Source organism: Thunnus albacares, chromosome 24 (assembly GCF_914725855.1).
Source record: "Thunnus albacares chromosome 24, fThuAlb1.1, whole genome shotgun sequence".
NCBI lineage: Eukaryota > Metazoa > Chordata > Actinopteri > Scombriformes > Scombridae > Thunnus > Thunnus albacares.
The window spans coordinates 9,570,542-9,592,057 of record NC_058129.1 but is presented as its reverse complement, the minus strand read 5'-3'; the positions used below and the strand labels follow the sequence as shown (position 1 = coordinate 9,592,057).

Here is a 21,516-nt window from a genome sequence, read left to right as displayed (position 1 = left end):
TAAACCCTCCTGCGTCCTCCTGCAAAGATAATCTAATTTATCTAATTAGTCTATTTATGTCCTTTCTGAAGAGGATAAATATGGCTTCCAGGGCTGAGTCTACCATCAGGGTGCAGCGGGTGCCCAGCATGCTGGTGAGAACTAGGACTACAACTAACGATTGTTTTTAGTATTGATTAATCTCACGATTTATGGACTGCATTTATATCATGATTTTCTAGTCTACCGACCAGTCAAAGCGTTCTACAACACATGCTGACATTCACCCATTCACACACACACACACACACACATTCATACACTGATGGTAGAGGCTGCCGTGCAAGGTGTCAACCTGCTCATTAGGAGTGATATAGCGCTTTACAATGATTCATTTTAATCATTTTGTCTATAAAATGTGAGAAAATAGTTAAATTTTGACCTCCATTAGATCAAAAGGTGCATCTCACAGATTCTAGGTCAGATTTTTTGCTGTCAAATAGTGAAAAATGCTCATCATTTTTAGAATTCATCATTTGGTGACATCTTAAAAATATCTTGTTTTATTTAAGTCCCAAATCCAAAGATATTCAGTTTATGATCATTTATGACACAGATAAAGCTTCAAATCCTCACATTCAAGAGGCTACAACCAGCAAATTTTTAGCATTTTTGCTTTAAAAAAAAAAAAAAAGACAATTATCAAAACGGTTGCTTAATTAATTTTCTGTCTGCCTGTGTAGAAAATGTGCTCTCTTTTCCTTTAGTTCCTTTCACGCTGAAATTTTGGCTATGAAATAAAATGAAGAGGGAGGAAAAAAAAAAAGGCACATATGATCAGTCATCATTTCGATTCAGCTTCTGCGTTTTCCTTCTTTCACCTGTCGCCCTTCTTTCAGCCAACAAACCGAGACATTCTCCCCATTGACTGTGTGTGGGACGGCCGCAGCTCCACCAGCTCTGACAGCACACTGAATGGGCCTGATACACCTAAGGCCATAATCACTGCAGTTTTCTGCACGAGTGTGAGTGTGTGTGTGTGTGTGTGTGTGTGTGACAGTAGGTGGTGGTTATGTGTATCTACTCGTGTGTGTGTGATAACTGCCTCTATGAAGTCAGATTGACAGACAAAGGCCTAATCGCTCCTCAGCTCAGGCAGCCAAACAGCTCAGAGGAAAGTATTGACCCAAAAGCACCATAATCCCCTTCACCTAACACGGGCAATTTCATGTAATACCTGCAATAACACGCATTCAGCTCAAAGTAGTCATCAAAAGAGCTCTGAGCATCTGATTTTGAGAGGTGAGCTGTTTGAATAAAAGGGACCTGAAGAGTATATCAATCTGTAATAACAACATCGTGGCCCGGACTCGCTTTTTCTTTTCAACTCTCCTTATCGCCGCTCCTCTGAATCACTTTCACTCGCTCTTTGTCTCTCTCTCTCTCTCTCTGTCTAAATGTGTCGCTCATGTTACTTTACTCTCCCTGCTTTTGGAGTAGTTGTTTTAAAGAAACATATGGAGACACGCATGGTAAAGATAAGCCGTGTCAAGTAGGGGTTTCATTTTCTTTTTGTGCCCGTGTTCCTTATGTTTGACATTTGAAACGTCTTTGTTAAGTGCGGCTTGCATACTGTGTGTCATTTTTACGCTCTCTCCTGTCAGTAAAGTTTTTGTACCGGCGTTCAAAGATCATGTAAATAATGTCGAGATGTTGAGTTTTTCAGCTTGTGACCCCTGAATATAAAAAAAACAATATTTACTTGTGACCCTTTGTCAAAAAGTTCACGTCTCTGAGTGATTTTCTCTTATCAGATAGATTTGTGTCATTTGTGGAAGCCTGAGGAGGTAAAGCTACACAGTATTTCCACAGAAAAAAGTAAAGATGAGAGAAGAGTCCAACAAACCAACATAATTTCTTATTTTATGCCCCATGGTAATTAGAGGAGTCATGACCCAGAGATTGAGAATCACTGTATTAAAGCTATTTCTGCCTCTTAGCAGCTAATGAAATAATTGTTTTCAACTTGCAACATTATTCCTTGGGAACACAAAAATAATAATAATTTAGTCTTTATTAACCTCATTATGAGAAGACATCAGGTAGAACTTTATATAAATAAAAATAAACAAGCTGTTTACCTGGATTCAGTGTTTCCAGTTGTTGGTGGCTGGATGCCACTTAAATGTTTGACTGTGATTGCCAAACATTTTAACAATGCCAACAAATTCATTAAACCTCACAGCTGAGATTCTTTCAGTTTATTTGGTCAGCTCTTGCACTGTGGGAGTGTGTTTTCTTGCTGCACACAGAGTGTGTATAATGCGAGGCTTAGCTAGAAGAAGTGGTGCACATGATGGCACACATGGTATTCTGTGTTTGTGTTGGCCTACACAAACAAATGAAAGTAAAGATCAAGAAAAGAATCACCAGAATGTGTGTTTCCCAACAACAGAGAGACACTCAGGATCAGTGTTATCAGGAGTTTGTTCGTTTAGAGATTTGAATAATTTTTCACACTGACCAAATAATTTAGATTTGTTGCTACACATTTCCTTAGAAATGTAGTGTACATCATCTAGTTTGGTAGTTTTGGGGCTAAATAATTAAACATGCTGTAAAAGGAGCAAAACTCTGGGGCTTGTATTAATAAAATGGGACATAACAGGCTTTTTGTGATGATTTATATGCTGTTATAATGCTGTATATCTCTGTTAAACAAGCTCAAAGTTCCAAAATGTATGTTGAAATGTTTCCTCTCACATATTTTGGATCCGATTTTGGCTTGAATATGTATAAAGTGTGTTTGAGAAGTTGACATTTTGAGTAAAGAACAAGAAAAAGATGTGAAATCCGACTATTACTGTTTGTTTACGTTGCCTCCTGAGCCGACAGAAATCTGTTGGGAGGCAGTTTCCAGAAGCTGGCCAATCAGAAGAGAGTAGACAAGAGTTAAAACAGCCTGTTTCAGACAGAGGCTGAACTGAGGGGCTGCATAAAGAGCCAGTATAAGATAAATAAGTTGTTTTTTGAACTGAAAAAATATTCCAGTAGAGCCCCAGAATTTAAATATAGACCTGGAAATGTGTATATGTCCCCTTTTAAAATGCACTTGCTGTTACCACCAGTAACCACAGGTGTCCCCAAATCAACCAGGACTGAAAGCTTAAAGAGTTAGAACAACAATTCTGTATATTAACAATCTTAAAAAACGACTCTCCGTAATGTGAAAGGTGTAGTCAAACCCACAGATAACTATCATGGTCTTTGCAGATCCCCCCAGTGACTGGATGGTAAATTTAGTTGAGCATCTAGCAGCTAAAGAGTCAGATGTTTTTCTCAGGAGCTGGTGGAGACCAAACCAGAGCTAAAAGTAGAGTGAATATTGGAAACACGACTCTAAATTAATACTAATGTTGTAACCAGGCAACTGATTGTTCCTTCACACTACATAACAGTCTGGGCCCAGCATCCTTGTGTAACTGCAGTGGTATTATTACCAGTTTTACTTTACTACTTTACGATATACTTTGAGTAATAAAACTTCACCGTTCACCAAATTCCTTCACCATTTTTATCTCTTAGGATCATATAATGTTCAGAGGGTCTCTCATGTTTGTCTCATGAAATCTAAACCCTCCTCACTCCAAACTTTAATGCTGAAAACAAAATAGGAGCAGTTAGAGCTTTTTTTAACGTACAGCAGATGATGTATTCAGTCTGAAACCTGATCTGATATTTTGCTGACAAAGTGATGTTTGTATTATACATACATTCACATGCACCTTCCATCATCATCATCACAACCTCAATCATCGCTATCTGCAGTCTCTCTCTCACACACACACACACACACACACACAGATATTTTAGCCTCTGATTTGGTATTCATGTCACAGAGATTAATCAACCTGCTCATCCCCTCTGCTGTTACACACTGATACACACACTATAGTCACACTTTGTACCTGCTTCTAGGTGTGTGTGTGTGTGTGTGTGTGTGTGTGTGTGTGTGGGCATATGTTTGACAGACAGTGAGCGAGACCTGTATCGCCAATCTGCAAATCTGCATATTAGTACTGGACCATCCCTTTAATTTCCTACAGCGGCTGATAACCATCGACTCCTCTCGGCCTCTTTGTCGCTCCCACACAGCGCTTGTGAGATTTTATGTGTGTGTGTGTGTGTGAGAGAGAGAGACAGAGAGAGAGTGAGAGAGGAGATTGTTGGCTGACTAATACCATCAGTTTTTTTCCTGCTGCCCAACTCACACCACAAGAGGACTGTCAGACAGGCATCGACATCCTATTGATTTACTTTTCTGTTTAATGAGTGAAATCATCTGTGAGATATTAGAATGAATGATAGAGAGGAGGTGAGGAGGAGGCAGGAGGTCAGACATGTTGTGGGAGGTGTTCAGTGACAAAACAGGTTTAAAAGTGAATCAGTTTATTCCTGTCATGGTGGAAAAGCCTCTTCTCATGGCACTGAAACTCTCCACTGAGACACAGAGTGATAACAGCTGTGCTAATTCTTAATGTCATATTAATCGTCATTTTGAGTCATTTTTTAAGAAAATGTCCAACTTCTCTGGTTCTCTAATGTGAATATGTTCTGGTTTCTGGTCTTCTATGACAGTAAACTGAATATCTTTGGGTTGTGGACTGTTGATCAGGACAAAACAAGACATTTTAGGTCGATCTTGGGGTTTGTGAAACTGTGATCGATATTTTTCACCATTTTCTGACATTTTAGAGACCAAACAACAGCCTTGACCCCTCGACCTTTCTTCTAGCACCGATGTTAGGTCAAAGTTCCAACTTGACCAACTCTATTATAGGTATTTTGAAAAAGTTTAAAAGTTGGGTTTCCATGATATTTCTACTGTGACTCCCAGAGCTTGGATGATGTTTTTTGTGGCCCCATTATGTCAGAATCTAAAGGAATTTTGGACAATTCATGTCCACTATGCGGCTTTACACAATGTTACAAAAGATGTCCTTATGCCTCCTAATGGAAAACCTGGCAGATGTGCGTTGGTGCAGATTTTGTTCAGGTTTGTTTCAGGTCAGATCCATCATTTTGGACCTTTACTGCACTAGAGAAATAGTACATCTCATTCAGCAGTGACATTTTCACTCTCACTTACTGTATGTTTTTGATTGAATGTGATCAATTCAGCAAATACAGTTTAAAAAAGATATTTTAGCCTGTTCAGGCAGCAGTTTGAGAGGTCTGAAGGTCAGAGAAGAAATGTCTTGCTTTTCAAATGTGATAATTTAACACTTCTTTGTCATACATGATAGTAAACTGAATATCTTTGGGTTTAAGACTGTTGGCGGACAAAATAAGACATTTAACATCATAACCTTGGAAGTTATAACGTGCATTTTCACTATTTTTAGATATTTCGTAGACAAAACGATAAATCGATAACGAGAATAATCGTTAGTGTCTGCCCTACAAGATACTCAGGTCTAAATTAAAGGTGGCGAGTGTTTGTTTCACATGGACGCACAGAAAAACTCATACTGACACACAATCTGACCTTAAGAGTTTCTTTTACTAAAGTTTTGTGTAGGAAAGACAGAAGAGATAGAGTTAAAACCTTTTCCCTTTTTTTTTTTTGCAATCATGGATCTAAGCAAATAATTCTTTGTCTGTTGAAGGCTGAGAGATGATGGCAGGTGAAAAGCAGACCATAGCATCTCTGGTATTTTTAAACATTTTACCTTGTTGATGAAAGGAGTTGCTGTAGCTGATCAAACTAAACATGAAGTCAGTGCCAGTCAGAGTGATCTGATCCCTCGCTGGTTTATAAGCTCCATGAAACAACAACTATACTTGTTCTTCAGAATAGATGGTCAATGATTCATTTACATAGATGATCCCATGCTTGTTTATCTTCCTCCTCTATCATTTTCCTCTTTCTTTTATTGTCTTTTTGCTGCTCAGAAGCTGTATTTAGACCCAAAAAAGTTCAGATGTTCCACTTCTTTGGTTTGCTGTTGTTTATGCTGAGGTCAGCTGTAGAAACCACTGAGTGAGTAACCATCTTTTTTGCTTCTATTCCTGTTTTCCAGAACAAACATGAAATGACAGCTTACACTGCAGACGACAACGAACGCACAGAAGACCTGACGCTGACCTTCCGACATCTGCTGCATCCCAAAGGTCAGAAATCCATGACACTGTTGTGTGATCTATGTGTACATTTCAACACTGCTGTGTAGGATTTGTCCGAATTTTGACACATTTCTCAGACAATTTCTGTAACTTTTCTAAACCGACGATCCGACATTCACACCCACTTTGCGCAGGGAACTCTCTAGTGCTCCGTTTTAATTTTTTCCGCAGCTATTTCTGGCGTTTTTGCGTGTAAATCCGAGCGTAAGACGATGAGTGTCTGAAAATATGCGCCGTTATCTCCATATTTAAATGATTATAGCGTCTTTCTTTATGTGACGACTGGCTTTTCACTCTGCTTTAGAAAGAACTAGTTATTTTCTGGCATAACCAGGCCCCAAGGCCATTAAAGATAAATATTAGCCTTGCATAAATTGTGTACTTTGGTATTATAAAAGTTCTAGTAGTAACTTCACTTTAACATTAAAATGGTCTAGTTTTGGCTGAAGAAGCTAAATCATAACTATCTCAAACTCATTAATATAAAAGCATTTATATGCATCTGTGGTCATTCTTTGCTTTGATTCCTCCCTTTACCAAAAGTTTTTTCCATCTCCTTCAACCTTCCCAAGGCTGATCCCCAGTATGTATGTGTGTGTGTGTGTGTACATGTGTGTCTTTTGAGCTTTCAATGAGATAAACACTTGAGCTACAGATTCTGTACTAAAGCAAATCTATAATGGTTAATACCAAGGTCAGAGTTATTGTTTCTCTCGCTCTTTCTGTACGCTCTGCCACAATAGGAGTATTCTGTTCCCCCTCAGTGAGGAAAGTTTCCAATCAAACCCTGCAGCTGAATGTGTGCACGCAGCATGGATGAGGTGAAGTGTCAATACCTCCATCTGCACCTTAAATCAGCAGCTAATAACTAGAGATCCTTTGAATGAGAACGTCTCTAAGTCGTGTTTGGTTGAGGCTGAAATTTCTGCATGTTTTGTTTGTCTGAAGACTTTAGACACCCGCAAACACGTAAGCTTTAGTTATATTCTCTATTTTTCTTACTATATTTCTCAATAAATCCCATAAAGACATGATGATAAACTTTAATATAAAACATCAAACTTTTATTTTATCAATTGAAATAGAAGACAATTAGGGCTGCAATTAACAATTATCTTCAAAAAAATGAATCTGCTGATTATTTTCTCCATTAATCGATTACTTGTTTTGTCTATAAAAGTCAGAAAACAGAAAAACCCCAAGGTGACATATTCAGACTGCTTGTTGTATCTGATCAACAACTCAAAGATATTCAATTTATAATCATACTGTATAAAGTAAAGTATATAATCCTGACTTTTGAAAAGCTGTAACAAGCAAATATTTGTCATTTTTGCTTGAAAAATGACTGAATAGATTAACTGATTATCAAAATACTTCCAGATTAATGTCTATCTCTGTCTTTTTATCAATTAATCAATTAATTGACTACTTCAGCTATAACAACAACATGTTAAGACCTCTTTTCCATCGTAAACTCCACACAGTATGTGACAACAGACAGTTACATTTGTTGCAGTTGCTTTTAATGTTTTCAAATATCTTGTGGTAATCTTGTCTTTATCAGGTATTTTACAGTAAATTTCAGCAAAATAAATTAATAATATAAATAAATGAATCGTCAAAAAACGTACTCTTTAGTTATTCACAAGAATGAAAGAGGAAAATGCTGCTTACTAAAGACGTGTTCTTGATATTCAGTTGAGTTGAGATGTGTGATTGTGGCTCCTAAATACCAACTTCACTGAACGTGAAATAGTAGCAAATTTAAACATAACAAAATATTCAACGTGTTATTTTGATGGAAGGGAAGAATTTTTTTGCTGTGGTGCATCTACTTGATCAGAAATAGCATTTAGTGGGTCCATGTTTAATCAGAATATGAATGATCAGCTCAGATATGTAATCTGTCTGCCGACGCAGGGATGCTAAAGCGGTGCTAGGACTCCTAAAAATACCTTTATGTTGTCTGTCACACTGAAAGAAGCGTAATGGACATTTTATCAGTGCAGAGTGACAGTATGAGCAACTATATAGAACGGTGTGTGTGTGTGTGTGTGTGTGTGTGTGAGAGGCCCAGATGGAATAGACTGCTGACAGCACAATGATGAGATGATAATGTATGTTCTTCATGCTGAAGACAGACAGAATGATGTTTCTTGCTCTTATCCTGATCATCTGTCCAGTTAGACTGACTGAGCGCTGACGCTCTGCAGTCTTCACCCTGCATGCACCACAGTCAACCTCAGTAGGAAGGGATGGAGAGGAAGAGATTATGTGTTAGAGTAACTCAAAATGGTGGTCTTCAGATAAAAGCTACTTGCTAAAAACATGCTTGAAGAGCAGAATTAGACATTTCGAGGCTAATGAACATCAGGGCACACTGTCACACCTTTGTTTGATGGTTCGAGAGCATCAGGCCAGATGTTTGCTTGTGGATGAAAGACAGCTGGAGAGTGAGGTTGGTTGTTAAAAATACGTACGCAGTTTCTTCTCAGGTGCAGTAGTGTAGTTCGAAAAAGACAGATATGATTGTTTTCATAGTTTTGGCCATCATTTCTATCAGTGGAAATGTAATGTACTCACCAAGGTGTAATTGCAGAGATCTGGGAAAGCAGTGGCATCGCTAATAAAAAAAGTAAGAAAGGGCAGCAAACACGAGCAGTGAGACAATGAAACAGGTTGTAAACAAACCCTCAAGTTAGCCAAACTTATTTACAGCCTGTCTGTGCTGAGATGATCGGCCACTTCTCCACCTTTGTCTTTACCTTGCTGAGCCCATAGCTAGAAGACCTTGGGTTACAAGTTGAGAGTTTTTAAATCTTTAAGGACTTAATGAGGTAATTGTAATTGTTTAAATTCAATATAGTGTGTTTTTCTGGAGCCAAAAGCATTTTGTTGAAATTACAGAATCTGCATCTTAATGGACATGACCCACTGGAACCAATAATTCATAATTTAGCATCTACTTTCTCACCTAGTGAATGGCTGGTGTTACAGGAAAGACTGTCAGCTCTTTATTAGTGTCTTCTGTAGGTTCTGATTACTCTCTAACATGAAGTGTGTGTGTGTGGAAGAAAATGACTAAATGGAAGAAGTTGAAGGCTGGCTGACAGCGGGTTGTTTGGGTAGTACCTCAAGCACTGACCTCACGTCCTTGTTAAAGTTTTGTTATTTGTGGTTGGTCCAAAAAGGAAACAAACGTCTCCTTAGCGTTTCACTTTCAACCTGGATAGAGTCACACCAGACTGAGTTCAGTGCCATCACTCCCTCCCACCCCTTCACTCCTCCCGTTGTCCTCCTGTCATGCTCTTGATCCCTCCATCGCTGCCGTGTCACTGCTTTTATCTCGTCACCCTGAGCAACCTCTCCATCTTATTGTCCTGCCGCTACTATCTGTCTCTTTGTCGCTCTGATGAGGGTCAGCGGGTCAGCTGGAGGGCTTGTCATTAGCTGGGAGTGTGCGCGTATGTGTGCACACGTGTGAAGTGTGTACATGTGTACACAAGATAACAAGGCCCTTTAATGATCACTGTGAGGAAATTGTAGCAGAGAGGGGGAAGAGAACAAATCATTCAAATTAAGAAGATACAATAGAAGGAAAAGTAAAACATATAAATTAAATAATGTGCAAAATAACTGAAAGTATTTACTATTATGAGAATATGGTGAGTACACTCACTTGCCAGTTTATTAGGTACACTTTGATAAAACTAATGCAGTATAAAACAACAGTGTTTCAGTTTAATTTAATCTGTTTTAGAGAGGTTTTGGTGTATTTTATGGTCATTTTGTGGTGCTGTTGAACTGTATTGGCGCATACTGAGAGGTGTTTCTACTATTTTGTCCAGCATAGACTAAACAGAGCGCCACCTACAGATAATCAGCACAGGAGACATCATATTAAAACTAAAGTTATTTGATTGACAGATGACCTCTGGGAAGAGCAGCACAGGAATATGCATTGAGCTCTAAAAGTGGAAGGAAATCATAAAAAATAACTTTGCATAGATTTAAAATGCCATATAAATGGAGATATTTATAGTTTGGGGTTTTTTTTTTCCTGACACATGGAGTTACACTGCCAGGCTTTTCCTTCTTTCTGTTGCTTTCTATGCTGACTAGTTGCTCTGTCTCTCTCTCTCTCTCTCGTGCTTTATCTGTCAGCCCAACAATAGGCACCAATAGGAAACTGCTGATGCTGCTCTGGTTGTAGTAAACAAACGGCATCCAGAGCTGTCCACCAGCCTCCCATTTTATCACTTACCGCCCTCCTCTCCTAATGTCTCGTCTTGCCTGGTTAAATATGGACATTTCTATCTTCAGTGAGCCTGTACGATGTTTAAAAATATTAAAAACTTGTATGAATTTTAGCTTAGAAAAAGGGAATTAAACTAAGGTTAAAGTACATGATGTTTTTAGACTCTGGATGTGTGTGCGTGTATTTCCAGACACCGCGCTGAATAGCTCGTTCGCCTGTCCCTCCAGTTCATTGTGGAATGAAACTCTCGCTGGGTATTGACCGTGTAGCTTTTCTGTGTGTGTGTGTGTGTGTGTGTGTGTGTGTGTGTCTGGACATCAGCTTATTGTGCTGGCTGGTAATGAGAGCTGCTTGGCTTGTGCTGCTACCATCGCTGCGCCTGTTTGTTTAGGTGCTGGTGTTCTGCGCGTGTGTGTATTTACATACATGTGTATGTGTGCGCGCATGTGTGTGTGGATGCCACTATTTGTTCAGCTTCGCCTGCTTTCTCAAGGTTGCCTCATTGCAGCCAGGAGACAAGTATAATAGTGGTGTGTGTGTGTGTGTGTGTGTGTGTGTTTGCCTGGGGGAATAGAATCTAGAGTAAACACGCGTGTCCATCTCTTTCCCAGGTGGAGTTGGATGAATGAATGGGCCGATAGTGATATTGACAAGCTGAGCCACTGCTAATGTGGATGTGTGTGTGTGTGTGTGTGTGTGTGTGTTGGTCTTAAAAAGAGAAGGGAGGGATCTGAATAGACACACACAGTTTAGCTTGTACACATTTCTGCTCTTTATTTCACCAGCAACAGTTGTCAGTCAAACAAATAACAGAAGCATTATTAAGACCATTACTGATATTTTTCTGGACTGAACCTGCCAATTACTGACATTTTAGGTGTGTCATTAAAGTCCTAGACGTGATGAATGAATGTTTCAAAGTTTATCAGAAAGTGGGTTTCTGATACAGAAATTGCAGTTGTTGATTCAGTCTTATTGATAAGAAATCTTAGCAGCTTCCAAATATGTGTAATACACTGTAGTCATTTTGGGCAAAAGACCAGAGAACCACGTGCTTATTGTGCAGCCTTACTCGGTCTGGTGTGACCAGCAGCTTTGGATATTACTGTAAAACTGACATTACTGACACATTACTGACTCTTCTCTAGCTGTGCAACTTTTACACTATGTTTGAACATTTATAATTATCCCACAACTGTGACTTGCTTTACTCTATTAATCACTTAATGAATCACAAGGGAAAATTATATTTCCCCAAAAGCTAAGTTAAATCAACATTGTAATTAGTTTTAAATGTGAGTAAATAATTAGTTGAACTTAAAACACTTACTGTAGGGGGTTAACACAAATGAAAATGTTACCAAATTTAGATGTCATGTTCTTTCAGACATTACCTCTGACAAGTAGTTTTTCAGTCTTTTCAAGTGTTTATTTACATTTTTTGTCCAGTGTGCTAAAACTAGAAAAAGGATCAGGATTATTGTCTAACAACTGAAGTCTTTTTAACACCAGTATGTTGGGCTCTCAAGTGATGCACTAAAGATGCGATGCATTGTTTGCACTGAAATGTTTTTTTCTGTCCTTCGAGCCATATTGCAGTTTTAAGCTCAGCAACACTACAGTAGGGCTGCAACTGATGATTATTTTTGATTAATCTATCAATTATTTTCTCGATTAATACGTTGTTTAGTCCATAAAATGTCAGAAAATGGTGAAAAATGTCTATCACTCTTTCTCAAAGCCCAAGAGGACGTCCTCAAATGTCCCGACCAACAGTCCACAACCCAAAGATATTCAGTTTACTGTCATGAAGGAGAAACCAGAAAATATTTACATTTGAGAATCGAAGAATTTTTACTTTTTTTTGTTACAAAATGACTGACACCAGTTAATCGATTATCAAAATAGTTGGCAGCTAATTGATTATTTGACTAATTGTTGCAGCTCTACACTACAGTTTACCCTATGGATAGCCATGGAATTATTTAACTAACCAGCTAAGTTCAGGTTCACACTTTTTCAACGGCGTCTTAAATGAATAGTCAGGTGAAGATTGAAACAGGTTTCGCTTGCTGTAATCATTCCTCCTGTTCATACTGGTCATTAAAAGGTCCTTTCCTAATGTACTTGCAATATGTGAGAGTGGGGGACAAACTCAACTGTCTTTATTCTGTGTAAAACTTATTTAAAAGTTTATCTGAAGCTACTATGAGACTTCAGCTGTCTATGTTAGTGAAATTATGTTTGTCTTCCAAAGCTATAGTCATTTTAGTAAAAAATGTCCTCTTTGTCTTTCCACAAACAGTGTTTCCATGCTGAGCTGTGATGGGGGGCTTTAATGATACAAAGAGGAGGATTTGAACTGTTGGGAGATAACCACTTGGTTTGGTTAACACAGACAGCAGAAGCCTCATATCAGCTTCACATAAACTTTGCACACTGATTTTTGCACATAATGAGGATTGTAGATTTTGGCCCCCATCATCATTACATTGAAATTGCTTTAGGAGGGATCTTTTAATGTCCAGTATGAACTGGAGGAATGATTAGAGCAAGCAAAACCTGTTTGACTGTTGTTTTAAGACAGACTTGAAAAATTGTGAACTTGTCTTTAAGATAGCAAATAAAGACTGTTGAGGAACATGACAACATTGCTCCAACTAGGTCTAAAGAGTCGAGAAACAGGAGTGGTCAGATGATCACACAGGTTTTAAACACAACAGTTTATCAAAATTATCTGAACCACTTTATGAATTAATATTTAAAACTGAAAGTAAGAGGACCTGAAATGTCTCATTGCACAGGAAACCACAGTAGCTCAGATCTGAGGCAGGAAATCAGTTTGTAAACTTTATGATGGACAGTTTTTGGTAATAATTTTACTGCTCGCCTTCATTTTCTCTTCCAGATGAGTTAAGCTCACCCCGGGGTCTGTTTACAACCTGTCTGATCATGTTTCTTGCTCTGTGTGACTTCTTTTTAGTGATGTCGCTGTGTTTCTTTTAGTACAGCCAGACTGTGTAGTTGGTGCTATCACTCATTATAGACAGGGTATGTGAAAGTGTTAGCATGTAGCAAAGACACTAAGGAATCACCATGGGTACATTTTGTTCTCTTTATACAATCTACCAAAAACTCTAACAGGGTAAACAGGCAGATGAGAGAGAGAGAGAGAGATGGTGCAACGGGCTGCTGTGATAACGTCTCTCTCTATCCCTCTTTCCCTCTAAAAAGAAAGGGATAAAGGGCCTTTTCTCCGTTCCACATGCCAGCCAACTCCCAGCGGCCTCTCTGTTGACACAGCCGCCACAATGGGAACTAAAGGCCTCCCAATGCCTCCCATTATGAGCCTAACCCCGGGCCCAGTCGCTGCGCTGCAGGGTTATCCAGTGCAGGCCAGCCGGCATTGGCCAAAGCCCCCTTGAATATTAGCCTGGATATATAAGACTACCCCCCCTGCCCCCTGCTGCATTGTTCAGCGTTATTCTTCCCCCACAATGGGACATCACACTTTGGAAGTAATTTTCAAAAAGGGGAAGCCAATCAAAAATAATGGCACTTATTGTTTCTCTTTTGACACACATTGCTGAGCGGCCTGCCCCTCCCTCCTCTGTCGCTTTCTCTGCCTGTGTAGCCCTAAACCCCGGGGTTCATTCACGTCCATTATACGGACAAATTAAATAAAACCCAGTATGGGTCGGAGGGGAGCAGAGAGCCACGCTGGCCATCGACGGTGGCGTTGGAGAGAGTCTGGGATGGGAGGAACGCCATGGAGGGAAAGCCAGAGGAATAGATACAAGAGAAAGCCAGAGGAGGCTTGAGGAAGGCAGGAAGGGACGCAGGTGGAAGGTGGAAGGAAGGCAAAAAAGTAGAAGACATAGATGCTGATGAGAGAGGGTTCAGGCATCAGGTAGGGCTTCAGTTTGAGCTGGTGATGGACGTATTGAGTTCTGCAGGAATGAAACTAAAGATGTGATTCTATGGGACTATCTGCCACTGCTAGGCCGAGACAGTGAGTGGAGAATATGTGCACCTAGGAACGATAATTTATGAAGAGTCAGGGGAAACTTGGATCACTTGGAGATTATACGCGTGGCATCCATTTCTTCTGCTCATCCTTTCTCCTGCAATGTAGAAATGACTGAGCTTATCTCATGCTGGATGATGGATAAGTAGAGGAAAAGCTCTCAACCTGCCCATCTACTGCTCTCTCCCATGGATAGATGGAGGCCTAGTAAAAGGAGGGAAGGTATGTTGCTACTTCTGAAAAAGGGAGGGCCCTTTGAGGCATGAAGGTGTGTGTCTGTGTGTGTTAGGTGGCTGAGGTTCACTGGCTACTGATCAGCTGTATTTACTGTAAACTTTGCTGTTTCTTTAGGAGTTAATGCAAGAAATCAGCCTGTACGTTTAACCTGAAGCTGAAAATTTTCGTCTCTCTGAAAATCGGCCTTCACTGTTAGCGTCGCTGCTTTAGAAAAAAATAGACGAGTTCTCTTCTGACCATGACGCAGACTGACTTCCACTACATGTGCATAGAAACCATTAAAAAAAGATTGCACGTCATTTGAATATCGGTGGAAAAATAATAACATAATTGCATCCACTTGTAGCAGCGGGGCTCTTCACGGAGCTACTGTGCAACCTGAATGTGCAGCTGAAGAAATGTTGTGGGCAGTTCGGCTGTTTGATGGCTGATTGAGAATTTTCTGTCTGTTAGCTGGAAAAACACTCGTCAGGTTTAGTTGGATGACTTGGTTACATGTTTCCTTGCGGAAGCTCTTTACCTGGTTGGTCTCATGTGAATGCATGAATATGTTTTATTAACACAATTGTTGTCTCGATTCTGGTTTCAGTGGATGGTTTTAGTCTCATGTACTGGGCTTTCAGACGCCTTTTGACCCTCACAGGACTAGATTTTTGTTAGGACTGATTTTGGGGCTTTCCAGGTCAAAAATGCGTCTTGACCACGAGCCATGCCTACTTGTGACCCCTCATCACAGATTGCACGCCAATGAGCTGTGAGCGGTTCAATCAAAAAGTTCTCACACTGTGTCATTTGAATAGTTTTTTATTACTCAAGAGGTAAAATTTTGCTTATCAGAAATGTTTTTTCTTCCTGTTTTTTTCTTGTTAATCATCTTGTGAACCTTTTGGGGGGTGTCCCGATCCCCAGGGTTAAACACTCCAGATTCCTAGATCAAAACAGGTTGAAAGACTATATTTCAGAGTGCAGTTTGGACCTGCGTCACGTGGAAATATACATTTTTATTCACCCAAAACATTGCATTGATGGACAGATAGATGGATACAGTACTTTAGGTGTGCACAGGTATCTTTGGAAAAGTGCACCTGCAAAAGATGTTGGCATGGCTCTAGTGTATAAAATCACACAATCTCTTCCTCAGACCTAAATGAGAAAGAGAAAAGAAGGATGTGAGGATAGAGAAGAAGAAAGATGGGAGGCAGACAAGAGGAAGTGGGGGACAGGAATGGAGTAGAAAAAAGGAAGAAGCGGCAGCAAAGGTTGTGGAGGGTGAGGAGGAAAGGGCAGGTGGAGGAAAGCTGCTCTTTAGGGTCTTTGAAAGCAGCAGGTCCTGGCTGGGAGCTTGACCCCATTTAGGATGAGCGAGAGACTTGGAGAGGAACTGTGAGAGAGAGAGAGGCACTTAAAGGCCCTCCACAGGAAGTCCTCATTCTTCCAGGAGCCTGGCGCCCCCCCACCAACAGCACCAAAAAACCAGGAAAAAGCCCTCATTTAGGATGAGTGGAGGGGAGAGACAGAGAGAGAGAGAGAGAGAGAGAGAGAGAGAGAGAGAGGGAGAGGACCCCCATCCTCCTCTTGGGGGGGGGGGGGGGTCCTGATATCAAACCTCGCCCTCAGAGGGATGGAGAGAAATGTCAGCAACAAGGAAAGGTTTAGTGTCTTTTATCATTTTATCTTGTATATTGATTTTGTGAGCAAAGCTTGTAATCCACCCGTTTGACCTTTCTGGCATTTTGTGGCGTTGCAGCTTGAATTTAAAATTACGCAACCTGTTGTTTGTTATTAATTGACAGGTTAAATTTTCTCAAAAACGTCTCCACAACTTGAGCAGAGTTTAGCTGGTGCTGATTAGTCATAAGAACAAAATATATACAGTGAAAGTGTAAAATATTAGAAACATTTCCACCTAAAAAATCTTTTTAAAGGCTTTGACACTTGAACTCAGCAGTGTTAGGATGCAAAAAAAAGTACATTGACTTAAGTACAGTAAATAAGTACAATTTTCAGGTACTTGAACTTTACTTTCTGCTACTTTACTCTTCTACTCCACTATTTCAGAAGAACGTTGTACTTTCACTCCACTACAGTTATTTAACAGCTACTTACTTTGTAGACTTTTGTTTTTCAAATCAGATTAAGCTGCCCAATCATATATAAAATAGTTATAATTAGCTCCACCTCAACCAACTACAATATTAAAATACTGTGTACATGTTTATCATCAGTAATAATAATAACAACAATTTTCTCCATAACTATTGACACTTTATCTACACTCTGCTGATAATACTTATTACTCTATTTTTACTCAAGTAGGATTTTGAATGCAGCACTTTTACTTTTACAAGGATCTGAATTATTCTTCCACGGCATTTTAGTGCCTAAATATCGAGTCTGTCTGCATACAGTTTTTCTTCTCAGTACTTGTGTGCGTGTATATGCTTGTTACACGGTGTTAACGTCCTGTCATCCTAGTTTTGGCCATCATTCCTATTGTTTATGATAAGAGACACGGTGAGACCACTAGACAGAGTTATAAAAAGAGTCAATTTGAACTCAGGTTGGGTTCAGATTTAGTATCAAGTTCCAAATCTGCAAAATAGCTAGATTTGTTGAGCTCAGACGCAAGGGGAAACCTCATATTTCTCCGTCCTCTTTTTTTAATTAGCAAAGTAGTAAATATTCAAGTTGCAAACTTGACGCAGTACTGACCATCGCTGTTGTGGTAGAAACAGCAGATTATAACAGCTATTTAACATTAATTCCACAACGGCTAAAATGAAACTTTTGGCTTTAGGGTGGAGTGGAGGGTGTCTGTACTGAGCCAAAGTTTGTCCACTGTATGTTTTTGTAGAGAGTGGAAACTCTTCTCCAGAGAAATGATCAGCTGATCATCTCACGTCACTTTAAGAATCTCTCAGTTAAAGTTTAATAATTCTGAATCAGGACCTTCAAGCGTCAATTTTAGGAGAATCTCCCTGTTAAACTTTATGCATATCATATCAATATTTGATATAAAAGGTGTAAAAGTAAGTGGGGCTTCTTCTGTTATTCTAATATCATGCTAGCTTACAGATCTAATCAATAGTTCATGTATTTAATCTGGCTGTTACTAAAAATTATAGTTTGAAGACTAAATCTTTGAGTTTTGTTTTTAGTTACTTATAAATGTTAAAAGCTAAACCGAGTACCAGTAAACTCCCTCCCTGACCTGAACCCGAGCGATGAGACAAGTTTTAAATGAGTCCCTGCTTGTAGCCGTATTATCTAAAACACACATGTTGTACAGAATACAGAGCTGGGTTTTATTTACAAAATAATCCTGATCCAATTGTGTTAATTGCTTCCAGTTTCATTAGCACTGCTTGTGTAAGTAAATGTTAACATACGATTGCTACAACTTCAAAAACTCAGTTTTTCTATTAGGACACCTAAAATGTAAATATCTCAGGAGGAAATTAAGTGAATCGCACAAGAAACACACTTGACTAGACTGGCTGCAGTGGAAGGAAGCTAATATACTGTTGCTTGTCTTGTGTGCAAAAAAGAAAAATCAGAGAACATTTGTTGTCTTTATTTATGACTTTAGCTTCTGTGTTTTCATGAGCTGATAAATCTTTGTCTCAGCTGACAGAACTTTTTGCCCTGCAGAGATGTTTTCAGATGTGTCAGTTGAAATCAGCCGTGGTGGTTGAAGTGGGATTAGCTGCTTTTGGACAAAGATACACACACATACACATGTCAGCCCAGCACGTTTAACCTCTCTAGTTGACAGTCAGCTGTTTTCTCTGCTGTTGTGCAAAATGGCAAAAATGCAGGAGTGGTGTGTGTGTGTGTTTGAGAGACAGAAACAGATGCTCACAGCCATGCAAACTTTATGTAAAATAGTTATAAAAATCATTTTTGTGTGATGGCATGATGTTTTTTGTCTGTTTAGTATTTTTTGTTGTGCTGAATGTTGTCTTACACTTGCAGATAATTCACTTTTTGCAGACTAGTTTCCTGTGTTGAGCTTTTCACCAGGTAATTTCCTTGATTAGTCATTATTAGCAGAAAGAATCAGCCCCGTTCAGTGTTTGTAATAACTTCAAATCAATGTTTGTGAGTTGAAAAAAGTTACACTTCTGTCTAAGTGGACAAGGCCGAGAGCAAAGGAAGTTGGTTTTCATGTCTGTGGTAAAACTTCTTCACCTCGGGAGTCTGACTCAGTTTGTGTTGTTCCTTGTTTTCTATAGATTGATGTTTATCAGACTTGGCTTGTTTGGAGTGCAGCGAGGATCTTAGTCCTTCCTTCTCTATCCAAATTCACTTCGTCCTTGCCAGCAGAATGGTGGTTGTGCTTTGAATTTCTGCGTGTGTGTGTGTGGCTAAAATGGCTCTCAACTAGATTTCTGATTGTACCCTTTAAGTAAAAGTAATAATACCTCAATAGAAAATAACCCACTGCAATTTTAGGTTTTGTGTGCTCATTACAAAGTATGGTCCCTTTAAGAGAGTTATTGATGTGTTAAACATAAATATTTCTTTAACCCTTGTGTCCAGTTGATATTGGCTTTACTTCCTCATTGTTTGGGGTATCATAGACCCAACTGCTGTTTATGTAGTAATAATAATTGTAAAATCTATTCATTTTTACCTGCAAATACCTTTTTTCCTTTTCTATTGACCTCATTCAAACCCAATATGTAGACAAATATTGAAGTAATAAACCTTCAGTTTGCCACAAACTGGGCTTGAACATTTGATGAAGGTAATGTTACTTCTCTTGGGAGAGCTTTAAATAACAGAAATATAGTCTAAATAGACTTGTTTGTGATTTGTGAAGGGTAGAGCAGTTTTACAGCCGAGAGGTAGACTCACAGGTCAGTCTGCCAACGCTTCACTCATAGAAACTGTCTTGTTGTTAAAACTGTGTAGAAACAAGTGAGAGTTAAAAAAAAAGAACAACCTTGCATAGCAGAACCAATCCAAAGTCTTTAGGGCGGCCCTTCATATTGGGGCGGTGAGCATCATTTCTGGTAAGGCGTGTCCTTGACAAATGTAAGGGGCGTAGGTTTGTTATCGCTGCCGTCAAGCTACTACCGTGCATTTAGAAATCCCCAGACTTCAGTAGGCGGAGATCTCTGATTGTCTGGTATCGCGAGACTAGCAGAGAGGTAATGTGTCATTTTCAGATTTCTAAAACATGTCATTAGTTCAAAATCATGTTTATACCTTTAAACAGTAATTGTAAAATTAGGAAAAGTCATGAAGCATCAAGGTGACAAGATTCAAACAATATTCGGGTTTATAATGACCACATTTTAATGTGGTAGTTGATCCAAACAGCACCGAGAACAGTAAATCTGATTATTAGATTGAGGGTTTCAAACTACTGTTACCATTTTCATAAGGCCAAGAAGTTATTACTTCATCCAGCCAGCAAATTATAATTTTCCCCCATCCCTATCAAGACTGCTAAATTGGAGAGTTTTAAAAAAAAATAATATTTAACTTTGAACAAGCTCCACCTAATTACACAATTTAATAAAACATAAAAACTTAAGCTATACCTCACCCCAAAATGTCGCTTTCTGCACCTTAAAGAAACTGGAGCGCAGACAGTTTCAAGAGAAGGAATATATATAATTTTTTTGTGGGGAAAAAGCTGCTAATCACCAGGAATATAATCTCATGCAGCAGTATTATGGGTACGAGGGAGAGGAGAGGGAAATACGAGTGTATACAGTCAAAAACCTGGCCAGTAGTATACCAGCATTAAATCTGTACTGTGCTGGAGGAAAATGTGCTTTGTGTATTCTGACAGGTATGTGTGTGTTTGCATTAGCCAGACAGGTTGGACAGCTGATCACTTTGATGTGTTCATTATGTGTGTGTGTGTGTGTGTTTGCATTGGCTCGGACTGACTCTGCTCCCTCAGAGGGACTATCATCGCTGGTAATCCTCTTCATGGTCTGCTAATCTGTTTTCGCCGGGGTCACTCCATCCCACCCCACCTCTCCCTCCTCTCTCTGTCTCACCTCTCTCCCTTTTTTTTTTCTTTTCACCACTACTCAGCAGGCTCTCTCCTTGCCTCCGTCCGTAAAAGGTTACTCTTTCATTCTTCCATCCTCCCTTCCTTCCCCTCCCTCCCTCCCTCTCTAGCTGCCCTTCTCCCTTTAATAACACTAATCTTATTACACAGAGAATCAAAGCTTTCGTGTTTACCTCCCGTCCATTTGAAAATCAAACTAATAATGGGAGGAGGGCTGGGCGATAAGGCAAAAAAATGTGATCACGATAATTTTTCACAATATATATAAATTGATAATGCTGCTATTTGAAGAGTAATTTATGAGAATAAAAAACAGAATAACATAATATAAACATTTAACTGTGCAAACTATCTGCTGTAACAAAACAAGTTAGCTTGCCTTTCAACTTAAATAATGTAAATAAAACTAAAAGCTGTGATTACTATCACATCAACTTCCTTTGGCAGGGCAGCAAACATGACAAAAATAGTAAATAAACAAGTGAATCACACAGGTCCAGGCACATTCATACAATCAACTGTAAGATTAAGAGATCTTAATTATAGACTGGTTTTACATCTCAAATGTTTTTTCAAGGTAGAAATCTTGTAAAAGGTGCAAAATTGTAATGTAGTCATTATATATATTGTGCTGTAACCTCTTCATTTATCCTACTCACTGTTATTTTCTGTGCTTAGTTCACATCTCATTAGATTTGCTAGTTTTCTTTGTGAAACGGCACTAGTGTTAGTGGGTAACTAGCCTTTTGTTACTACTCTGTTACTAGCTTCAAGCTTAGCCTAGTTTAGCGG

General features: G+C 39.2%; 2 long non-coding RNA genes across 6 annotated transcripts in view; both read right to left on the bottom strand.

Annotated features, from left to right (window-relative positions):
* Positions 1-21,516, bottom strand: part of LOC122976026 — a 102,556-nt gene that overhangs the window by 16,655 nt on the left and 64,385 nt on the right. The window contains exon 3 of one of the 4 annotated variants that reach the window (XR_006400789.1): positions 15,477-15,618. The exons of the other annotated variants lie outside the window; for them this stretch is intronic. This is a non-coding gene — a long non-coding RNA (uncharacterized LOC122976026). Of the gene's footprint in view, positions 1-15,476; positions 15,619-21,516 lie in introns of those variants that run through there. 4 annotated transcript variants of the gene reach the window in all.
* On the bottom strand, positions 7,295-9,892 carry LOC122976027. Of its 2 annotated transcripts, XR_006400791.1 has the most exons (4): positions 9,314-9,892; positions 8,752-8,791; positions 8,558-8,614; positions 7,295-8,409 (listed from the first exon to the last, which is right to left on the bottom strand). It is a non-coding gene; the product is annotated as an uncharacterized LOC122976027 (long non-coding RNA). The 2 variants fall into 2 exon arrangements; XR_006400792.1 differs by having other exon boundaries at positions 7,295-8,655.